The sequence below is a fragment of the Ursus arctos genome, unplaced genomic scaffold (genome assembly GCF_023065955.2).
Source record: "Ursus arctos isolate Adak ecotype North America unplaced genomic scaffold, UrsArc2.0 scaffold_2, whole genome shotgun sequence".
NCBI classification, from domain to species: Eukaryota; Metazoa; Chordata; class Mammalia; order Carnivora; family Ursidae; genus Ursus; species Ursus arctos.
Window position 1 is genome coordinate 26,955,101 of NW_026622874.1, and position 25,305 is coordinate 26,980,405.

Genomic DNA, 25,305 nt, shown 5'->3' on the forward strand with positions numbered 1-25,305 from the left:
GCCATGTTTTTTAGTAAGCACCACAGAGTTAAAATGCCAGACTTCAAACTTACAATTTAAATCATATATAAAAGCTTCATCAAAAAGCAAGTATTTCCAAAAGTGCACATCATTTTGAATGTTAAACATATGCAGCCAAGCCTGGGTTGTGTATAACTGTACAGCGTTATTTATCAATAAGGTCCAACAAAACAGGCTAAGAAGGAAAGGCAAGAGCAATCTTCTATCACACTGCTGTTAGTTCATGTATATCTAGATTCTTAGAATCTCTGCAGACTTTTTATAAATTCTATGACAATATCACAGCATCACCAAAATATCACCAAAGACCCATAGATGACAATTACTCAACAATATTCATATAGGGACACTAGGATCTGGATGCTGCCTGGAGTAGTTCAGAGAGACAGACAGAAAGATGACATTATAATCCCTTCAATCATCAGATGCGGAGCAGAGGATAGGACTATCCAGAAGCACAAAACAGAGAAGAGAATATGTGAGGAGAAAATTGTGTAGTAAAAGAGAGACATACAGATTGTAGGAAAAGATGTTTCCACATATAAACGAATAGTTTTAGAAATCGTTACGATTTAATTTCCAGATTTTAAAATTGGAAGGAGCGTCATTTGATAGGCAAGGAAATTAAAGACCAAGAGAGGTAAAGTGACTTGTTTAAGGTTAGTTTACTGGCAAATGGACAAAAACTACACTGTAAAAATGGAGGGCACGACCCCAGGAAGTTACTGTCAGAAGGAAAAGAGCATGTAATCCAGAACTGAAATGCAATATAAAGGGGTGCCTGGGTGGCTCCCTTGTTAAGTGTCTGCCTTCGGCTCAGGGTGTGATCCCAGGGTCCTGGGATCGAGCCCCTCATCAGGCTCCCGGCACTGCTGTGAGCCTGCTTCTTCCTCTCCCACTCCCCCTGCTTGTGTTCCCTCTCTCGCTGGCTGTGTCTCTCTCTCTGTCAAATGAATAAATAAAATCATAAAAGATGAAATCTTAAAAAAAAAGAAATGCAATATAAAATTTCATTTGTCTGATTTGTTTTACCCTATAAATTAAAACTTCAATAGTTCTGTGTAAAGTTAATTGAATGGTAATGCTTTTTAAAACTTTTAACAATAACATATATTTATTGCAGAAAAATTAGTAAAATATAGAAAGGCATAACAAAGATAATAAAAATTATTCATAATTCCAGAATCCAGAGATAACCACGGTTAATATATTAAAGTATCTACTGCTGGTATTTTGCTATACTTCTTACATGGTTGGATTTATGAAATATATGAAATGTATTCTCCTTTTTATTTAATATTTTTCTATATATAGATTTTCTTTGTCATTACCATATTAACTTAATCATTGCCAGATATGTAGATGCATACGCTGTTCCAAAATTTCTTATTATGAAAAGTGCTGCTGCGAACATATTTAGGTATAAATATTTTTTCATTTCTGAATATTTCGTTGAGAGAGATTGTTAGAAATAAATTTGTCACGTTAAAGATTATGAATATTTTAATGCACTCAATTTACAGTATCAAGTAGCTATCCAGGAAGGTTGTTACAATTTACAGTTGCCCCCCCCAATGATTTACAAATGCTTAGCAATGCTATTACCTCTAATACTAACATTTTATCTTTAGTGAACTGATAAGAATTGTTTACATTTATATATCCTTTACTGTGAGTGAAGTTAAACAATAAAGCTTTCTTTATTATACATTAAATGCACACAAATATAGATAACGCATATATATGCACAGCACACAATGAAGCTAGTTTTGAGATACTTGATTTTTTCCACCAGACTCTCTATTGTAACTTTAATATAGATAAGGCAGACCTCCCTGACTATTTTCTTTAAAAATGTTTTTTGTAGTTACTAATCTATTATTCTTGCATGAACTTCAGAATCATTTAATTAAATTTTACAGAAACTTTCATTCCCATAGGTTTAACATATTTCCATTATTTGGTTATGTATGAAATCCATAAGTTAATTAAGGAAACTGAACATTATTATAATAGTGAAACTTCCTGTCACAGAACATGGTATGAATCTCCATGTATTGAGTCCTCTTTAATATCCTGAAATAGGATACTTTTATATGCTTCACACAGGTCTGTTAGGTTATTCTTAGGCATTTTACTTTTTTCCATTTTGAATTATAACTGCTTATTGCTGCTGTATACACAAATATATATTGCCCGTTCTCTACACTCGCAACTCTCAAATTTTATTTATCTCAACCACTTTACAGTGTCAAAAATTATTGAAGATATCAAGGAGCTTTTGTATACATGAGTTATAACTATTGATATTTACTATATTTACGAAAATTTGTAATTTTCAAAATGTTTTGATTAATCCATGTAAAAATGACAAGAAGGCCTTTATATATTAACATAAGTAATCTACTTTTATGGAGATAATTGTTTTCCAAAATCAAAAAATTATTTAGTGAAAAGAGAGGCACTGTTTAATAATTTTATAAATCTCTTAAATTTCCAGGGGCACCTGGGTGGCTCAGTCGGTTAAGCGTCTGCCTTCGGCTAAGGTCATGATCTCAGAGTCCTGGGATGGAGCCCAGTGTTGGGCTGCCTGCTCAGCAGGGAGCCTGCTTCTCCCTCTTCCTCTCCCTCTGCCATTCCTCCCACTTGTGCTCTCTGGCTCTCACTCTCTCCGTCAAATAAATAAATAAAATCTTTTAAAAAGTCTCTTAAATTTCTGGATTAATAGAAAACAGATTCGAATATATGTTTCTGCATTCAACTTACTGGAGAGCATATCACACAACCTCTGAAAAACTCATGAAACAAGGGGAGTGGAAAAGGCAAAATCATCTTAGCATTTTCAAGAAAATAGCTTTGACCTCCTCAGACCCCTGAGAGGGTCTTGGGATAACACCTTGAAAACCACTGCTGTATACTGAACTTTTTTTGTTTGATTTTTTTTTTGTACCTAGAGAACCAAAGTAAGCAAGCTTATAGCTCTACAAGTAAAGGCATTTTACCCCTGTATCTTCCAAAAGCTATGCTTTATTACCTTTCATGTCTTGTTACATTGGCCAGTATTTCCAGAGCAACGTTAAATAAAACTAACGAAAGCAGACTTCTTTGTTTTTTTGTAGCATAAAATCCTCAACGGCTTTAGCGTTTTATCATTAAATATACTGACCATTGGCAAGAAAATGGTATTTAGTTATATAATTATAAGAGCAAGCAAATAAAAAGGACTGATAAATGAAACTTGAAAATCTAAAAATGTCTTTGGAAATATTTTCAGATAGCAATAAACACAAGGGAGGTGCACATAAACGTTGTAAGCACAGGCTAGTAATCTCTAGTTTTGCAACTCCCAGGAAAACTAAAGCTGCCAGTAAAAATATCCAGGAAGAGGAGGGTGGTTTTATATGCATTGTAATTACATCCAAAGTGTATTTTTATATTTTTTAGACATTTCTTCAACACATTCATTTATTGACAAATATTTTCCAATTGCTTATGATGCTAGGCAATGGGGAAACAACAGAGAAGTAAAAAAAAAAAAAATGGGTGACATAGTTATAAATGAGGAAAGATAAGGCATGTCTTTAGACTCCACCCCATTAAAAACAATTAATTATTTTATTGACTAGAAGCAAGCTAATTTCTCCAGCAATTGACTTGAAACAGCCTACAAGGTCAGCACCATTATTTTAGCCCATTCTTTTGTTGTCAATGATGAGGTGCAATATTACCCAGACACTTGGATAACATCCACAAATTATCTAAATGCTAAAGAAGCAAAAGTAGACTTAGGAACAGTCATGTTTGGTAATGTGTGCATTGTAAATAGTTATCACAGAGCTGTGATGATTGCAACAGAGGCTTGAGATGGAACTGGGAATATGTCAAGTCACTACGAGAATGAGTCTACCATGAGGTTCTTTATTTGGAATATTCTTGTGAATTTACTTTATATTTTTGTACAAGATCTCTTGGTCAATGTCCACAGGAAACTGGTTGCCTTTAGCAAGTGTACTGATATAGATCTAAGAGTCTTGCATTTCAACAACAATTCAGGCTATCAAAACACATAACAAATGCCTTCATTAGAACTGTTTCTGTAGGTGCCGTATCATGTGACTAAAGTAACAATCACTTCATCAATAATAAAAATTCACTTTTCCATGCAAGGTAACTTTCGTAAACAATCAAGTCATGTTCGACAACTTACAAATAAGTTGAATTGTTTAGCTTAGAGTAAAGAAAATTTGGGTCCTCTGCATCTAATCCTAACACATGATTACTTAAGTGCGATTAAAGAAGGGCTTCCGAACTTAAAATCTACAAAAGTATAAGATCATCTTGTTTGGATTCACATTTAATTTGGGGTCTTTAGTATATAGACTATCATAGAATGTGCATTAAGAAAAGGAAGTTGAATATATGGTTCTAGTCAGGAGCATGAGCTGAAACTTCAGAAATAGAGCTCTAAGAGCTTTGTGCTCATTGAGATGATAAAGGTAATTACTCATAAAAGTAATGATGAACAATCTGAGTTTCCATGACAGTGATGTCTTTAGAACAGAAGTTCACAGAGTTCTACTGTGATTTTGTGCATTCTTGAATTGTAAGAACTTGTCTCAATGTCATTTGGCATTTCGGAACTATATTCAGCTTTGACACCAAACACCAATAAGATACACTTATTTGTAATTGTATGAGACTAGCCTTGGAACCCAAGGCAATCACGGACAATCATGAAAATGTTTCATGAGCCCAGTGCCTAGAAGCAACTTTTTCATGTGTTATAAAGTACTTGACCAGCTATTGTGTCATTGAAGGAAAATGTGTTGAAAATTAAATAACGCCAGGGAAGACCTGAAGAATATATTGTTTTAAAAGTAGGTTATATCATGGATCTTAAAATACTGTGATACCAGAAGTTCTAATTTCACTTTTTTTCCCCTTTACTCAGAGGCTCAGATGTTTATGTTCATCAAAACAATACAGAATGTTCTGAATGCCTTCCACAAATTCCTCCTCTGTTCATACTGCAAACATGATTTCATTAAAATACATTTTCATACCTATAATCCTAAAAGTAAAGTCACAATAATTTGAGTTTTAAGTGATGTGAAAATTCTAAACTACAGGTATCATGTATTAGTATTTGAGTTACACCAATGATGTGTGCATAACTGGTCCAATCACAACTTTTTTTTTTGAGTTTTATTTATTTATTAAAGTAATCTCCACACCCAGCATGGGGCTGGAACTCACAGAGATCAAGAGTCATATGCTCTTCTGACTGAGCCAGCCAGGTGCTCTGGCAACTTCTTTTAACTTGGTATTTAAGTTTGATCTCATTTTTTCCCCCTCATTTGGAAAAGAATACTATTTCTAATAAATTGATATAATAACCAAGTCCAGTTATAATTACACTGACACCTGTATTATAACACATTTGCTTAAAGAAGAACATAAGTATTATTTTGCCAAATTTCTGTAAGGAAGAATTACACATCTTTTTTTTTTTTGGCTATCAATTTCCTTGTGGGGGAACCAGTTTCATCGTGAGAGGAAGCTAGTCTTACAAAAAGAATCAAATCACACATTCAGAACACCACATTTGAACACTTGAAGCATGTAAGCAAGATTATTTTGAAATACTTGTAGAATGCATAATGAGAAAAGCAAAATAATAAACGATGTTCTCATTGCCAAAGAGGTTTGTGAAAAGATATAATGGTAGATATTATTACTATTTATTGTTATACAACAAAAAGAATCATCATCCATCAATCATATGTAGTAACATATGAGTATACTATTGCCAAAGGCTATCATTTGTCTCATTCTTAACCTTCTGGTTATACATCAACACCATGATCACCTAATGTCGGATGATATGAACTGCTTTGAAAGGTCCTGCTCATAAAACCAGAGGTGATCTCGAAATGGCCTTTTCTCTTACAGGCTCATAGTTCACGTACGGCACTGATGGAGCCTAGGCAACCTTGACTGGTGTATCTGAATCAATGAGGAGTCACGTTTGTTTATCCATTTCCTGAGTGTTGTTTTTTTTTTTTTAACTTTATGGGCCATATCTGTCTGAAATGTTACTTATAGACATCATTTGCTCAAAAAGCTTCTCCTCTACTGTCAGTAACATGTAGTAGTCTTAGTCACTGGGGCTGCTTCTTCAACATATCAAATGAGGCTCAACAGAGAAGCAGCATCATAGAACTTTATTGTCAACTTACATACAAAGGCACCCCATGGTACATCCTTCCTACCACTAGGGCACGTGCCCAGAAATCAAACCTATCTTCTTCACTTTTTTGTCCTTCCACGGTATCCTGGAAAGTAAAGTAATGACCTTGGCTTTCTTGTATGAGATAATATTTTGGTCAGAATACCACTTGGGACCACTGACAGTCCAACAAGGGAGCAAACAACTTCTTGAAAACCACACTGTATTAGCATATTGCTCCACAGGACTATTCCAGGGGCAGCGATCAGCTAATGACAGTACTAGGTTGAACCATAGAAAATTGCCAATATCTAAGCCCTTTTTGGTCTAAAAAATGACAACTTCATATTAGCATACAAAGGAATGACACTTATGTTTTCATGAATAGTATGTAATAACATGCTAACTCTCATTTCAGTGTGACATCTATTACTTTCAGCATGAAGGCCAATTCCCATTAGCAGGAAACTGTTAATACCAATCAATCTATTATGGTCTTGCTTACAGTTCTACATGAAGAATATATACTTCTCAGATTAAATAAAACCCTATATGGCTGAGAATTCTATTCTGAGAAAACATAGAGTAACTCCTGAATTCTTACTGGAAATTCAAGTTGTGTCCAACTTTTGCACACATCTGAAAAGCCAAGGGATATTATCTAATATTTAAGATGTTTATATTTTGTAGAAGTCAATTTATATATTCATCATTTGATATCAAATATTCCATACTAATACACATTCTAGCCTCCAGTTTGATAAGTGAACTTGAGACACGTTACATGTAACTTAGTTTTTCCGAAATTCTATAGTTATATGGAGATGACGCATGTTTTGTTTTGTCTAGGAAAAATAGAGGAATCTATGTAAATTCTAAAAGGAAAAAGAAAACCCAGAATTACATTCTACAATTAAATAAACTGTTTTAAGAATTGAGAAAGGTTAGATTTTTAAAATCTAACACCAATAATCTTTTTCCTTTTAAAAAATATATTTCTGATTTCTGTGAAGAAAAAAGATGGAGTAGTACATTTGCATATTTTACACAGAACACAGCTGATTAAATCATTCTATATTTAGAGTCTGGTAAAGAAGCAAGTTTTCACAGTTTCTCCAGGGTATATCTTTTAAGTGGGAAAGGTAATATGCAATGATGTTTTTAATCTATTGTTCTTGTTGAAAACAATTTGAATCAAAATATATTTCATGTTTTCTTTAAAAGGCTTTCGAAATCCTTGGCTGTGTTTCCAAGTAATCCATTACTTATGTTTAATCGCACATTAATTAGAAACTTTTTAAAAGAAACATGCTTAGAAAAAAAAAAAAACCCTTAATTCTTTTTTTTTTTTTTAAAGTAAGCTCTGCACCCAACATAGGGCTTGAACTCACGACCCCAAGATCGACATGCTCTACTGACTGAACCAGCCGGGCACCCCCAAAAACTTAATTCTTATAATCTAAAAAAGACAGTATTTCCTAAGGGAAGCTGTTTCCACACACCAGACTTTAGAAAGCACCTCTAAAAGTAAACATCTTGCTTACCTTCCCATGTCTTTCCTTCTATTTAAGGATTATGCCACTGCATGTCGAAGCTATTTTATACACACTAATGAGATGTACGGCTTTTTTTTTTTTTTTTGCTCTTTTGAAAGTGTAAATTTATTTCCTATTAGTAGAAACAAAGCTTAAAATCCTGAGTAGGAAAGAACAGAGAGTTAGAGATGGATGTCACCCACAGAGCCCAAAGCAAGAGGCAAACTGCTTGGTATTAGAATTGTCTTCCCTGATTATATTCACTTTGGAAGATATTTTTAATCCTAACATGAATATAAAAATTATTGGGCATTTGGAAAAATAAGAGTAAAAATGATCACTCAACAGGCCCTAAAACGGTTTTTGCAACATGCATATATTCCAATTTTGGTTCTGTTAATAGTTGTAATCAATAAGTGTGCTTTCAACTATTTCCCTATAACTTAAACATGTTCCAAGGTATTTTGAAGCCATTAATACCTTAGTTCTTAGTCATCTATACATCACTGAGTAGCTACATGTAAAATAGTTTACATAACCAACCCTCTATTAATGAATAAATTTGTATCACTGTATCCAAGGTCAAAGTTATTATAGAGATGGTTCATATATCTGACAAGGACTGAACATGAAACACTAAAATTCCGTTCTTCTTTGAGCTCGGTGTGAAATGCCACTGTGGTGTAGAAAGGATAAAATGTGCTCAAGACCCTTGAGTCCTTCCAACGCTGGAAAGCCAGGAAAATACATGTGAAACAAGCATACCGAAACCTGCATTTCTCCAGCTGTGCATTTTTCCATGTTTTCCTGGATTCCGTATTATTCTATGGAATATTAATATTCTATTGGAGTATTAGTCTCTGTCTCTCTTTTTGACCCCTTCCACCTCATCTCAGCATTGGTGGTGGAAAAGAGATTAAAGAAGAATAGGAAAATATGGAGAAAGAAGGGGGTAGAACAAGAAGTCGACAAGAAACAAAAGAGCAAGTAGAGGGGAAAAGATAAATGTTAGTTAGGTAACAAAGAAGAGACAGTTCTAGAAAAATCAGATAGGAACTTAATTCAAGTCACTCTATCTAGGAAGCTCTTTTAAAAGAGGTGTCCTTAAAATAGGATTTGAGTAGGCAGAAAACTGACATCAAGAAGACACAGCATCTAAGACAATATTTTTGTACCATTTTACCTAGGGCACATGACACTAACCAGCCAGCATTTATTTATGCACTGTTTTAAAGGCCTGAAGTTCTAAACTGATGAGAAAAAAACAGCCCAAAATGGAGCAAAGGGAGTTTTCCTCTGTCAATTACATGTATCCACAGAATTCCCAAATTTAGAGATCCTGATGGCTTTCTCAGTAAAATGCCACTGATCTCTATGAATTTGATTTTTCCAGTATACTAAAGCCTAGATTTCCATAACAGATACAAATTTAAGCTAAAAAATGCTTTATACCTACATAAAAGTAATCACAGGGGAAATAGGGAAATTATTCAAGTTTCAATAGAAAGGCAACTTTTTTTTTTATCACAGGTTTTAAAAAACAAGTGATTTCTTTTTCTTGCCCTTTCTGAATTTGTAACTAAAAGATCATAGCAAGGATTGAAAATCTCTGTACACACACACACACAATCAACAAAGTGGTCAGCTAATCAGATTTGTGTTTGAATAAATCAAACTTCCCATAACCCAAATCAGCCATCGGTAAAGGCAAAATATCACAATTCTAAAACATTTCAGTAACATTCTGATCAGCAATTCCTCTGTTTCAGGCCCCTCCCCCCCAATTTATGTATTTCTTACTTCAACTGAGTTGACTCATTGCCATTAGTAGGCTAAAAGAAATTGGTACGCTTTCAGGTTCCAGACAAAATTTTTTAATACGCTGCAGAGTAAGTTTACTAATGACTCGCTAACATTACACAGAGAAAAGGAAGTCTGGCAAAACTGCTTAATATGTTTATATTTCTTGGCTCAATGTCACAAAATCAAGACGGCAAAAATAGTATATGAATAACTTCCCAAAACGTAGTGATTCATACCCATCCTTAGCTTTCCTCCAAGTTTTCCCCATATTTCTCAATTACACACCCATACACTCACCAGTCATAGCAAATATTGAATTAGTTGAAATCCATTTTCTGGAGAAACAGGAACCTGATAGAATTTATTATATTTTTCTAAGCCAACTGGAATGACAGAGCTACCCTGTGACACCTGTCCAGTAGTTACACAAAAAAGCAACTAAACCCTTCCCTCGGGCATCTCTCAGACTGATTTAAGAGTGTCACACCACAGCCATCAGCACTGAAAATGAGCCTGGCATCTTTCCTCCTGTTTTCTACATTAGTCATTCACATATGCTGTATTGTTCATCTTCATTCACACAAGGGTATCAATCTCAAGAGCATTTCAGAGCACAGCTACCTATGAAAGAGAAGGGGCTCCAAAATCCACATGATAAGCACGAGACTGGAGGGTCTTCTCTGCTCAGAGTATGAAGATGCCTTTGCCCCCATTTAGTGAGGGATGGGTCAAATGCCTGGAGAGGTATCCATTTGGCCCAACATCCTTAGTGATCTTCACTTCTCCTGCCCCCAAACTCTTTCCAACCAAGCATGTGTTTATGCTGGTGGAATGAGCGTGATAGGTTTAAACAGGGCGGGAGAGAGAGAAGTGCATAATCACATTAAAGCAACATGCAGTCTCTGGAGGGTCCAGAGTGTTGGCATCAGGAGATGAATGAATACACCTGAATATCACTCACTTTTTATTTTTAGTCACCTGCTGTGCATCTAATGGATGACCTGTGGGTAGCTTTGTCTCCTTAAGTAACTATTTGAAACCAGCAGGGCAAGACCTGAGGTGCTTCACCATTTCATAAAATTAACCCTGTGAACATTATCAATATGGTATCACTTAACGGGAATCACATATGTATTATTTACCTTCCACAAAAGCTGAGGCATAGAGAGGCTGAATGGATCACTAGTTCAAAATAAGTAAACACAACAATTAACCCGGCAAACCAGTCTCTCATCTTGGTGATACAGTTTAGCTGTATTGTAGCTTTGGTTGCCTAGCGTTAGACATAGTTGTCATTTACAGTGTTATTTTTATGTGAAAACATATGGGAAGTCCCAAGCAATAAATACATTTATACATAATTTTTTAAAAGAATCCATTCATAAGCTTGAAGCTGGGTGAACATCTTATCTTATCCGTATGTGTATAAAGTATCCCAAATGGTCATCGGGCCTTGTCTTCAACGTACATGTCACACACAGTCTCTGTGTCTAGTGTAATGCTAACTGCTCAAGAATTATCTGTGGCACATTTTGTTCTTACTGATTTCTAAGTACACAAATGATCACTATTGTGAACTGATAGGATAGAGCACTAACTGCATACTACAGGTCGTGGTGAAGAAAGTAAGACTTTGCAGTAGTACTTGATACAATTAATCTCTTCTACCTTGCAACATGCCTTCACTTGGCCTACAGAACACCACACTCTCTAGCTTTCCTCCAGTCTCCCTGAGTGATGTTTCATCCCCCTCACCTTTGAGCCTATGGTTCTGTCCCCCGTCCGTCCACACTCCTAAGTGATTTCGTTTAAACTCAAGCCTCTAAATATCATCAATATGTGATAACTCTCAAATATATTTCTCATTCTGGACTACTTCCCTACCTGGATGTCTGAAAGGCAGTTCAAACCAATCATACGCCAAACCGAACTCCCAAGCTCCTCCCTGAAACCTGATTTACCTGAGTTTTCCTCTTGTCATTAACTAGCAACTTTATTTTTCCAGTTATTAAGGCCCCAGCCCTATGAATCATCCTTCACTTCTTTCTCTAACACTCATAACAAATCCCATTAGCGTTACCTTCAAAACATCCCTTGACCACATCCACTGCTTCTGTCCTCATCTAGACTATCAGGTTCCACCAGGGTTCTGACTTTGCCCACCTACATCTATTCCTCACAGGGTAACCACAGTGATCCCTTTAAGTCATAAGTCAGATCATATACTTGCTCTCCTCTCTACCTGTAATGCCTTCCCCCACGTGCATATACATGTATGCACAGGTGACTATCTTTCAAGTTGTGCTAAAATACCTGGATTCCTTCATTTCCCAATTTAATTTGCCGAGGCAGTAATTCTCTATCATGTAACCTATATTACTTTTTCAAAACACTTAGAATTGTTGGAAATTATCTTGTATGTTTATTAGTTTACTTATTTTTTGTTTCTATAATTATAAGAACCTTACTTGAGTAGCTCATGGCTTTAACACCCATAACCTCAAGAGGGGTGATATCAGCAAAATGGTGAAAGAGGAAGCCCCAGAACCTCCTCCTCCAACAGAGATACTGGTTTAACAATGCACAGACCAATTCCCTTAATGAGAAATCCAGAAATCAGTTAAGAGGCTCCTGAAATTCAAATGAGCACAAAACCATTCATATCAAAGCTGGTAGAAAAATTCATGGCCCTTATTCACAACAGTCCTTCCCCGGTTCAGCATGGTGCAATAGGGAGAAAACTCCCAGCCCCCAGCTTCTCTCTGGGGAGGCAAAGAGTTGGAATATGCATCAAATGTTGGGGGGGCACTGCCCATTGGATTGTTTTTTGCCTTGCCTATGTCAGAGCACACTCTAGATGCCTGGGGGACAATGAAAACACAAGTGAGCTGCGCAGCTTGCGTCTGCTCCAGAGGACCCATGGTGTAGCAGGCAGAGCCCAACAGAGATAGCAACCTCTCCCTCAGGGGAAAAGGGAAGAGAGGAGCATATGTTCAACATTCTGATTTTTGGAGGGGCTACCCAAAGGATTGGTTTTTGTCTCGCCCAACTCAAAGCACAGACTGATGGGGATGCAGCCTCCTCTAAAAACCTAAGGGCCACTGAGAATAACAAAAACCTGGCAGGTTTGCAGCAGCTCTGGAAAAACTGCAGTACTGCAGACAGGCACCAGAGGTAGCAAGAGATTACAAGCTCCTGAAAAAAGAAACTGGCAAATCCATGTAACTGGGAATTTACATGCACAAGTCCAGAGAAACACATCCACAGAGAAGGTCTGAGAGGCCTGCAGAATCTGAAGCTGGGCTGACTGGAGAAGCTTTTCCCTGTAGAGAGTCAGTTTGTGAAGACTGAGAGAGGTGACTGCTTTATCAAATGGGTAGATCACAACATAAATTTATAAGGCATATGAAGAAACACGGAAGCATGGTTCAATCAAAGCAACAAAATAAATGTCCAGAAACAAAGGTATATGAATTACCTCAAAGAATTCAAAAGAACCATCATAAAGATGTTCAATGGGTTCAGAAAACAATGCATGAGCAAAATGAGGATATAAACAAAGTGATGGAATATATGGCAATGAACCAGTTAGGAGCTGGAGCCTACAATAACCCAACTGGAAAATTTCTAGAGGAATTCAACAGCAGACATGATTGAGCAGAAGAACCAGGGAACTCCAAGGCAAGACATTTGAAATTATCCAAAGGAACGAACGAAAAAAAGAGAGAGAATGAAAAAGAGTGAAGAAAGTTTAAGGGATTTATGGACTACCAACAAGCACGCCAATATACACCCAAAGTCCCAGACGTACAAGAGGAAAAGAGGCAAAGAGCTTATTTGAAGAAATAATGGCTGAATACCTCCTACACCTGTGAAAGAAAATGGACATCCAGATTCAAGAAGACCAAAAGACTCAAAATAGAATGAATTACAGAAGTCCACACCAAGACACATATAATCAAATTGTCAAAAGTCAAAGACAAAGAGGGAACTTTAAAAGCAGCAAGAGGAAAGTGACTCATCACTTGCAAGCGTGCCCCCATAAGACTACTGGCATATTTCTCAGCAGAAGACTTGCAGGGCAGAAAAGAATGGGAGGAGATACTCAATGTGCTAAAAGAAAAAACTGCCACCCAAGTTTACTATACCTGGTAGCACTATCCTTCAAAAATGAAACATAAATACTTCTCCAAATAAACAAAAGCTAATGGAGTTCATCACCCCTTGACCTGCCTTATGAGAGATGTTAAAGGGAATCCTTCAAGTTGAAGTAAAAGGATGTTAAAGAGCAACGGAAAGCACATGAAAGTATAAACTTAACTGCTAAAGGTAAATAGGTTGACAAATAGAGAGTACTGCTGAACTGTAATGGTGATACATAAATCATTTTTACTACTGATATAGAAGTTAAAACATAAGAGTATAAAAAATAACTATAAATAAAAGATATGTTCATGGATACAACATAAAAAATGTAATTTGTGACCTCAATAACACAAAGTGGTGGTGGTGGGGGGGAGAAGAGTTTGGTATGTAATTGAAATTAAGTTGCTATCAGCTTAAAATAGTGTTGTAATGATGAGATGTTTTATATAAACACCATGGAAACCACAAAGAAAATACCTATAGAAGATTTTCAAAAGAAAAAGAGAAAGAAATAGAAAAATATATATCATTACCAAAAAAAATTAGCAAAAACAAAGATGACAGCAAAAGATGAAAAGAGTGACAAAAAAGTTACAAGACAAACAGGACACAATTAACAAAATATTAATAGTAAGTTCTTTCCTATCAATAATTCTCTTAAATGTAGATGGATTCAAAGATATAGTCAAACGATACAGAGTGGCTGAATGGATTTTTTTAAAAAGATTCAACAATAAGATTCTGTCAGTAAGAAACTAAATTAGATTTGAGGTGACACCTAGACTGAAAATGAAAAAGTAGAAAATGGATTTTCCATGCAAATGGTAACAAAAAGACAGCATGTGTGCTCATACTTATAACAGACAATACAGATTTTAATTAAAAAACTGTCACAAATGACAAAGCATGGCATTATAGAATGAGAGAAACGGTCAATTCCCTAGGAAGATATAACAATTATAAATATATATACACCCAACATCAGAGTGCCCAAATATATCACACAACTACTAACAGAACTGAAAAGAAAAATAGACAGCAACACTGTGATAGCAGGAATTTTCAATGCCCCACTTTCAATAGTGGATTGAATATCCAGACAAAAGATCAATAAGGAAACAGAGGACATGAACAACATTGTAACCCAAATAGGCCTAACAGACATATATGGAACATACCACTCAACAAAAAGTATAAAAAACCAAAAAAAAAAAAAATACATGTTTTTCTCAAGCACACATGGAACCTTCTCCAGAACAGATCGCATGTTAGGTTACAAAAAGAGTCTTAACAAATTCAAAAAGACTGAAATCATACCAAGTATTTTTCTGACCAAAATGGAGTGAAACTAGAAATCAATAGCAGAAGGAAAACTGGAAAGTTCACAGTTATGTGGAAATTAAACAACACACTCCAAGACAATCAAGGGGTTGAAGAAGAATGGATCAAAGAAGAATCAAAAGGGAAATTATAAAATGTGTGGAGACAAATGGAAATGAAAATATAACATAATAAAACATACGGGTTGCAGCAAAAGTAGTACTAAGAGGAAAGTCTACAGTGGTGAGCTATATTAAAAAAGAAAGATCTCAAATAAAGAACCTAACTTTACACTTCAAAGAACCTGAAAAAGAACAATCTAAACTCAAAATTTCCAGAAAGAAGGAAATAATAAAGATTAGAGCAGAAATACGTGAAAGAGAGAATGAAAAATCATAGCAAAAATAACAATTGTTTTTTTGAAAATATAAAAGAAATGGACAAACCTTGTTAGACTAAGAAAAAAGTAAGAAATCTCAAATCAAATAAAATCAGAAATAAAAAAGCAAACATCACAATCAATGCCACAGACATAAAAAGGTTAAAAGATATTACTATGAAAAATTATTCTCAACTTAGAAGAAATAAATTCTTAGAAACAATCTACAAACACTAAATTATGAAAAAACAAAATATGTGCATACCTAAACTAGTTTGAAGATTGAATCAGTAATCAAAACTTTCCAACATAGAAAAGCTCAGGGCCAGAGGATTCACTGATGAATTCTACCACACATTTAAAGAATTAACACAATTCCTTCTGAGACTCTTTCAAAAAATTGAAAAAGAGGGAGCATTTCCAAACTCATTTTACAGAAGCAGCAGTACTCTGATACCAAAGCCAGAAAAAGACGCCATAAGAAAAAACTACAGGCCATTATCCCTGATAAATACAAATGCAAACATCCTCAACAAAACACTTGCAAATTGAATTCAACAGCACATAAAAAGGATCATACACTGTGACCAAGTGGGATCTACTGCTGTGACGCAAAGATGTTTCAATACATGAAAATTCATCAATATGATACACTGCATTGACAGAACAAAGGAAAAAAATCACATGATCATCTCTAGAGAAAAAGCATTTGACAAAATTCAATACCCTTTATGATAAAAATTCTCATCAAACTAGAAGAAGAAGATTACTTCAACATAATACAGGCCACATATGAAAAGTCCACTCCTAACATTATACTCAACAATGAAAAACTGAAGTTTTACTTCTAAGATCAGGAACAAAACATAAAACTCACTCTGACTACTTCTATTCAATATACTACTGGAAGTCCTTGCTGGAGCAATTAAGCAAGAAAAAGAAATACAAGGCGTTCAAATTGGAAAGGAAGAAGTAAAAGTATCTCTGTTCAAATTACATGACCTTATATGTTAAGAAATTAATTCAGCAAAGTTACAGAATATAAAGTCAATAGATGAATCAGTATGTTTCTAGACTAACAGTGAACAATCCAAAAGGAAATCAAGAAAACATTTCCATTTCCAATAGCATCAAAAAGAATAAAATACTTAAGAGTAAACATAACCAGAGAAGTGAATGATTTGTGTAATAAAAGTATTACGTTTACTTAAAGAAATTGAATAAGACAATTAAATAGAAAGGAATCCTATGTTCATGGATTAGAAGACCTTATACTGTTAAAATGCCCGTATTGCCCCAAATGATCTACAGATTCAATGCAATCCCCATCAAAATCTGAATGGCATTTTTGGCAGGAAAAAAATCCTAAAAATCATATGGAACTACAAAGGACCCCACATAACCAAAACAATCTTGAGAAAGAACAAAGCTGGAGGCCTCACACTTCCTGATTTCAAAATGTGTTACAAAACTACATTAATCAAAATAGTATGGTACTGGCAGAAAGACACATATAGACCAACATTACAGAACAGAGACCAGAAATAAATCCATACGTATATGGTTAAATATGGTCAAATGATCTTCAACAAGACTATCAAGATTACAAATGGGGGAAGGATAGTTTCTTTAGCAAATAGTGCTGGGAAAACTGAACATCCGTATACAGAAGAATAAAATTAGACCTTTATCTTACATCATATATGAACATCAACTCAAAATGGATTAAAGACTTAAGTGGAAGACCTGAAACTACAAAACTCCTGGAAGAAAACACAGGAGACAAGCTTCATAACACCGATCTTGGCAATGTTTCTTGGAAATGTTGCCAAAAGAACAGACAACAAATTAAAAATAGACTAGTGGAACTTCATTAAATTAAAAAGCTTCTTCACAGCAAAGGAAACAATCCATGGAGTGAAAAGGCAGGCTACAGAATGGGAGAAAATATTTGCAAACAATATATCTGAAAAAAGTCTAATAATATCCAAAATATATAAGGAATTCCTACAACTCAATAGCAAAAACAACAACAACAACAACAACAACAACAACAACAAAAAACCAAATAGCCTGAATAAAAAGAAATGAGCAAAGGACTTGACTAGATATTTATTGGAAAATAATATAAAAATGGTCAACAGGTATATGAAAAAATGCTCAACATCATTCATCATCCTGGAAATGCAAATCAAAACCACAATAAGATATCACCCCATATCTCGTAGGATGGCCATTATCAAAACAAACAAAAAACAGAACAAAATAAGTGTTAGCAAAGACTTGGAGAAAGTGGAACACTTGACCACTATTGGTAGGAATGTAAAATGGAGCAGCCGCTATAGAAAATAGTGAGGATGTTCCTCAAAAATTAAAAATAGAACTAGCTTCTGGTACAACAATCCCACTTCCAAATATTTATCCGGAAGAATTGAAAACAGGATCTCAAAGAAATATTTGCTTATTCATTACAGTATTATTCACAATAGTCAAGAGGTAAAAAGAGCTGAAATGTCTATCAGTGGACCAATGGATAAAGAAAATGTGGAACACACATACAATGGAATATTATTCAGCCTTAAAAAAGAAGGAAATCCTGTTCCATGCTACAACATGGATAAAGCTTTGAGGACATTAGGCTAAGTGGAATAAGCCAGTCACAACAGGACAGACGCTTAATGATTCCATTTACGTGAGGTATCTAAAGTAGTCAAAGTCATAGAAGCAGAAGGTAGAATGATGTCTGCCAGGGGTTGGAGGAGGGGGAAATGCGGAGCTGCCATTGGGGTATACAGTTTCAGTGAAGGAAGATGAAAATCTACTGTAAAATATTGTGCTTATAGTTAACAATACTTTGCTACACACTTAAATTTTATTAACAGGGTAGAGCTCATGTTATGTGTTATTTACCACAATGAAAGAATGAAATAAAAGATAAAATCCCTGACATCAAAGAATAGTTTTAAAGGACTATGGTACTTCCATAAAATGGCTTACTACAAAGCCTTTGAACAGGACTCCAAAAATCTATAGTTAAAGAGAAAGACAATTATCATATGGTTTCTCTCATCTATGGAACATAAGAACTAGGAAGATCAGTAGGAGAAGAAAGGGATAAAGGAAGGGGGGGTAATCAGAAGGGGGAATGAAGCATGAGAGACTGTGGACTCTGAGAAACAAACTGAGGGCTTCAGAGGGGAGGGGGATGGGGGAATGGGATAGGCTCGTGATGGGTAGTGAGGAAGGCACATATTGCATGGTGCACTGGGTGTTATACACAACTAATGAATCATGGAACTTTACATCAAAAACCAGGGATGTGCTGTATGGTAACTAACATAATATAATAAAAAATATCTTATAAAAAATATGAAATTAAAAAAAAAGAGATAGATGTATAACATATTGCAAAATGAGACAATAAGGATATAAAATATGTATTATAAAATATAATTTTGAGAGGAAAAAACACCCATAGTCTAATACAGTGCCAGGTACACAACAGTAAGAATTCAATATTCATTTAATGGGTGGAATTCATGGAATTTCCATTCATTTATCAGACAAAATTTAAAAACATTCTAAATTGTCTTGCTTCTCTTTTCCTAATGCATTTTGGTTTATTACCCTTTCAGTGAAAGACTTGATCTTGAAAAAATCCATGTATAACTTCATCTGGCAACTTTGTGGCAAGAAACTTCATGAGGACACTGCTCACTTTCATTTTCCTCCAGATTCAGGATTCCCCTAATCCTAAATTTCTGAGATTTTCATTCATGCATTCAACATAAAAGACAGCAAAGCAACAGTAGCAGAAAAACCGAGATGATAAATACAGAATCATGAGTCATATCTCTGTGGGTCCCCAGACTGTATGCAGACTGAGGCTCTGGAGGGCAAAGAATAAAATATCTTGATTACTTACTTCAACAAATCAAAAATGTTAGAATAGCAGCTCTGATCTTAGAAATATGCTTGTATTTACAAGAGCAAGGAAAAAAAAAAGAGAAATTGGTGGAAAGGAAAAGTTTGGTGAACTAGAAATCATGGACCCAGTGGTTGTTCTGTCACTAACTAGTAGTATGCTCTTAGGAAAATGATTGAATAGCTTATTTTCTTAGTTCTAAAATGACAGAGTTTGACTAGGCAATAGGTACTGTAGATTCCAAGCTCTAAATGCAATGAGTGTATTTCTTAAAATGTTATATGCCAATAACTCAAAATGCATTATGATACAATTTCGTTGAAACTTTCTATAACTCCCTACCTTTTAGATACTATTACCCCTTGTGCTGCTTCTTTGCATTTTCTTTTAGACTCTAAGACACACATCTCACCCTATAGATGAGATTAGCTAATTTTTTTTTCTTCTCCCTCAAGAAGAAGAGAATCTCATTTAGGTCCCTATCAAGAAGGCTACCTGAAACAATGTAATCCTGTATCAGGAAAGAATCACAGGGAATGAAACAGAAATGCAAACACCCAAACATACACACAAGCTCTCTGCGGATCAAGAAATAATAAGGTCACGAGGTGCTGAGTAATGGAAAACAAGGCAGGAGTTCCTGTCCTATTAAAAGCACAGTATAGCCTCTAAGAAAAATATGCCTCAAGAATGATATCATTATTATAAAATAAGATAATTGACAATTTTAATTAAACCAAATCATTTAAAACTAGCCTCATGAAATAGATTTTCAGGCCAGCTCAAAGCAAGAGCCAAATGTCATCATCTGATAAAACATCTTCCAGAAATGAAAACATTGTGAAGCTTTGGAACTTGTTAACTGGGGAAAAAGAGGGGAACTCTATATTTATTAAAGAAAAAGTAATTACCCAATCATATATAGTAGCATGTAAGCTGTAACATGCCCCAAAATATTAGTAGGGTTATGGAAGGGTTTAAACAAAAAAAACAAAAAACAAAACAAAAAAAAAAGATTTTAAAAGATAGTAAAATAAAAAATCTTTTATCTTAAAATAATTTATTTTGAGAAAATTAAAATAAAATAAAGCACTTCTGCAATACAGAGCCCATGCAAAAGATTCATCTAGCAATTATCTGTGCTTATTAAAATTATCTTCTTCTGAAGGAATCTTAGATACACTGAATTGAATATCTAGTACCAGCTTCAGAACTCAACCGGCCACCTTCCCTCTCTCTTTATCCTCCCCCAAAGTACACACATTACCTGGATCATCACCCTTGAGCGCCTCTTCCTGAAAGTTGAAAGGAGGGGAGAGTCTTCTCCTACTAGCCCAAACCCTGTCTGTCTCCTCTTGGCCTACTTCTTTAAAATTCTTTCCAAAAATCAACTTTCATTAAAATGTCTTCAACTAATCTTCCTATTTTTATTTGATCTCATTCCCCTTCCAAGTCACCAGAGTATTTGCCCAGCACAAGCGTGACATACTCTGTTTCCTTCTAAAATGTTCTGTTTGTGGATCTCCCATTGCACGTAAAACCTAGACCACTTATCAAGGCCTGCAAGGTTCTAGCCTGCTTCTCTCGCACCACGAATGATGGCCCAACCACACCCGTGTTTGCGTGGACTCTCGTACACACCAAGAATGCTCTCACCTCTGCATTTGCTGCCTTCTCTTCCTGGAACACTTCTCCACACCCCTAAAGATCTTCACCTGACTGACTCTCCCTCAACCGGATTTCATCCCGAATGTCCCTCTCCAAGAGAAAGCTCGTCTGAACACAGCCCAGCTAGAGGAGCCCGCCCCATCATTCTGTCTCGGGAGGCCAGTGTTTAGTCTTCAGAACATCTGCACTTTCTGAAATTATGTCGTTCAGATGCTTCTTGGTTTGTAGTTACTCCTGGCTAGCATAACAGCTTCATGGAACAGGACTCTTGTCAGTCCTGCTGTGTCATAATCTGTGAGGATTACGCCCCCTGCTTGGAACAGTTTCTTTCAAAACGTATCACATACAGAATGAATAAATGAACCAATGTGTATTTTAACTACTTCTTCCTTTAGAGGACTAGACCTTCCCACCAACTGTCTTACCTCAGGTCTCTACAAGTGCTAGTATGTTATCTGAATACGATAGATGAATACATAAATATTTCTGAGTAAGGGTTCAGAAAAAGAACTCGGAATGTCCAGTGTGTGGCCAAATGTCCAAAAAAAAAAAAAAAATCAGATTCAGAAAACTATGTCACAGATCGATTCTTTTTTTTTCTTATATGAATGATAAGCTATTTTGTCCCATGATGAAATGTAACTTTGTCGTACAAAATTTTGTTTTGCGACGGCTGGGAATAATGATCTCTATTTTTGTCCTGCATTCAATGAGTTGTGCATGGACCAGGAAAAATGGAAAACAGCAGCAGCCTACCTCCCCGCTGGAGAAGCAAGGGTAAATCAAGTGTGCTGAGAAACGGTCATCAGCCCCTAGTGCAACAGGAATGTCAGAACCACACCCAGGAATATTTACATTCTCTTATGGACTATTACGCAATTAACACTGTAAATTTTATTTTACCTAAAAGAAGCACAATCTCCAAAGCAAGCTCTAACGTCAAGGGTCAGAAGACTTCTGCCATATTCACTAGCTTCTTTGCTCAAGAAATACCTAGGTCCTGATCATTTTACATGCTGTATGAAAATACGCTGCCCATTAAAGATCCCAGTTTGTAAGCATTTCCATGCTGCCCATTAAAGATCCCAGTTTGTAAGCATTTCCATGCTGCCCATTAAAGATCCCAGTTTGTAAGCATTTCCACGACCAGTTAAAAAAGGTTTTAATACTTTTTAAGGAAAATAAGACCTTCCCTTTATTCCCCATGCAAAATAAAATGTAAGAACTCTAAATCCATGCAATAACTCTGCTTCTCCTTTCTAGTTCATATGGGTTCGCCCTGCTTGAAAATCTGTTCGTGAATCCTGACCACATTGTCACCCTGCTGGGAACACACACAGCCCCACAGATCCACATTGTGGTGACTCTTGGGTTAACACAAAACCTCCCTGAAAAGTCCCCTTCCAATCTGGAGGAGAAGTGAGGTATCTCTGCTCTCGGGGTTAACACCAAAATATCTAAATGGACACAAACCAGTGCTTTTTCACCTATAAATTCCAGAATCCAATTCCCTGGTACCATTAATATCACCCTGGTGCTGAAAGCATTTCGTATCCAAGGAAAGAGGAGTTCAGTCCATTGTATCTGTCACTTAGATCAAATATTTTCTAACCACCTCTATAGTATATGAATAATAGTGACAGGAAGGGAGACTTTTTCATTTGCCCAAAAGGAACACATCCTGTTTTAGCAATTACGAGTTTCTGATGAATCCCCATATTCCTCTAAGTGAGTTTTAGCAAAATAAGAACAGATGCATCCCTGTAAAAAAAGGAACTTTACAATAGTCAAGAAACTATGCTGGGAACCTAAAAATAGAAAATTTAAGAATTAAAAGCTCTTTTCCCTGCAATGTGCATCAATGTAAGCCATGTGATCATGTGATGGTGTCTATGGAGATTCATCTCCTTTTTCACAGTCCTGACATCCATTGCTTTACTTATTTCTCAAAGCTCCCTTCACTGCTTCATCACCAGAGAACACATATTTTACAAGCATCTGGGAAATTCCTTAGATACCCCTAAAAGGAATATATACTTTTTAACTTAACAGTCTTTAAATATTGGCATTTTCACTCAACATGATTATAGACTGAAGACACGCTGATTAGAGCTCTCTCACATATAACAATAAATTCTAAATAAACTAGCATTTTCCGAGAAAAACTAAAGGCAATATGAAGTGAAAGCAATAAAGGAGACTTCTGAATTACATTTGGCAAGCTAACTGATCATAGGGGGAAAATACAGCCATTCTACATAGAGAAAGTATGTTTCACCAGCCAAATAGGTATTGTAGGAGGGTACATAAAAACATAAGAAAAATGAATTCATGAAATGTTAAGTAGTCATAAAAAGATTATCTACTGAAGACTGATAAAAATTGATCCATTATATAAAATTGTTTGGTTACAGGGGCGCCTGAGTGGCTCAGTCGATTAAGTGTACGACTCTTCCTTTTGGCTCAGGTCATGATCTCAAGGGTGTAGGATCAAGCCCTGCATCGGGCTCCAGGCTCAGTGCGGAGTCTGCTGGAGATTCTTTCTCTCCCTCTAGCCCTGCCCCTCCCCCGGCTCGCACACACACACACACACACACACTCTCTCTCTAAATAAATAAAATCTTTTAAAAAAATGTTTGGTTACAGATATTTAAAAAAAGGTTTTAAGACTTTTTAAAAATGTAGATTAAATAAATATATATTTAAGGGGATCAATATAAATCTAGGTATCTACTATGCAACGTTTTAACACTAAAAAGGAAAATAGCAAAGCGTGGGAATACCATCACGATCCTGAAGACTGTGAAATGCCCAATGTTCAATTAAATTTTTAAAACCTCACAAGCCTGGGTGGAAAGGCATACAAAGTACAAATGAGGGTGGAGTTTCATCCTCATTAAGTGAAAACTAATGGATTTGGGAGAAAATAAACTAGGCTCCCCTTTTCAGATAATGTTTTCAATAACCTAGAAGAAGCCTCTGGAGCCCCTGGGACTCTGCCTGAAGACATCATCCAACAATGCCGACACAGAAAACACCAGCCATCACCACAGAGGTAACAATGAAACAGCGGGGAGGAAAAGGAAAGCGAAAGAATTAGAACAGAAAGCCACTCTTGTGCTAAAGTATGATCCCTCCTTCTCTGGAATACTGCTCACCGCTCAAATCAGCACTTATCAAAGTTTTAACTGAGCAGAAAGCAGTTCAAAAAAAGAAAAGTAAAATAATCAAGGGGCCGCACTAAGTGCTAAGGAGGAGATTACAAAGCAAGACTATTAGGAAAGCAGAGACCCAAGACACACATCATGGCAGGTTATCAATGCCCGAGGAGCTGACTGAGAATGAATTCTACATGTGGTAGGGGATAAAAATAAGAAAGATAATGTCACCATCTTTAGAAGGGAATTACATGACTTAGTTCACAAAAATCACCAGGCAAATGGCCTAAAAATTTATAAAGGACATGATTTTATGAAAGATCAAAAGAAAAGAGAAACTTTATTGAGAAGCATGTATGACACATATCAAGAGAAGGTATAGGCTGAAACGTGGTCAAATTCAAGCAGTCCAGAGAAATGAGTTTATGAATATTAGATCCACGCCAGATTTTTCATAATGTCATGATGTCATTTATAAAGGGGAACTCTGGTACTGTTTTCAAATGTCCCTTGGTAGCATAGTTAAGGGCAGAAATACTGAGCTACATGAACTACTGTTTACTGTTCTTGATGTAGCAAGATATTCAAATGTTCATAAAAATAAAGGGAAGAGTAATAGCTGAAAGAGATTAAAAAATATCATCTCATTCTCTTACTGACCTATGTGGGTATTTAAACAATATCTAAAGTCAAGACTTGGAATATTCCTGAAGCATCCCCTACACAACAGTGAGCAAAAAATGGAGGCGGTAAGATGACACATATACGTGACCCTGCATGTAAAATTCTGTGTGGAAATATGTATGTGTGTATGTATGTGTACACACACACACACACACACACACACACGAGAAGTCTTAGCCACTAGGTGAAGGGATTTCAGGTATTTGCTTTTTTCTTTGTACCTTCTTGTATTACTTGGATGTTGTATGGGACACTTGTTACATTTTGTTACATACTTGACACATTTTGTAAATGTCAGAAAGCAAGTAGAGGGTAAAAAGTCTTGTAATCCTACAAGCAGACGTTAACTTGTTGTGTCCCCGCAACTATTTCCCTTTGTTCCTCCTCTTTCCGTCCCGATCCACCTCTTCCTTCCAGGTAAGAATTCTCCAGCTTGA

The 25,305-nt window shown here is 35.8% G+C and overlaps 1 protein-coding gene across 2 annotated transcripts in view; it reads right to left on the reverse strand.

Annotated features, from left to right (window-relative positions):
* KCNK2 (potassium two pore domain channel subfamily K member 2) overlaps window positions 1-25,305 on the reverse strand; it is a 137,364-nt gene that overhangs the window by 100,902 nt on the left and 11,157 nt on the right. The gene's annotated exons all lie outside the window — the stretch shown is intronic.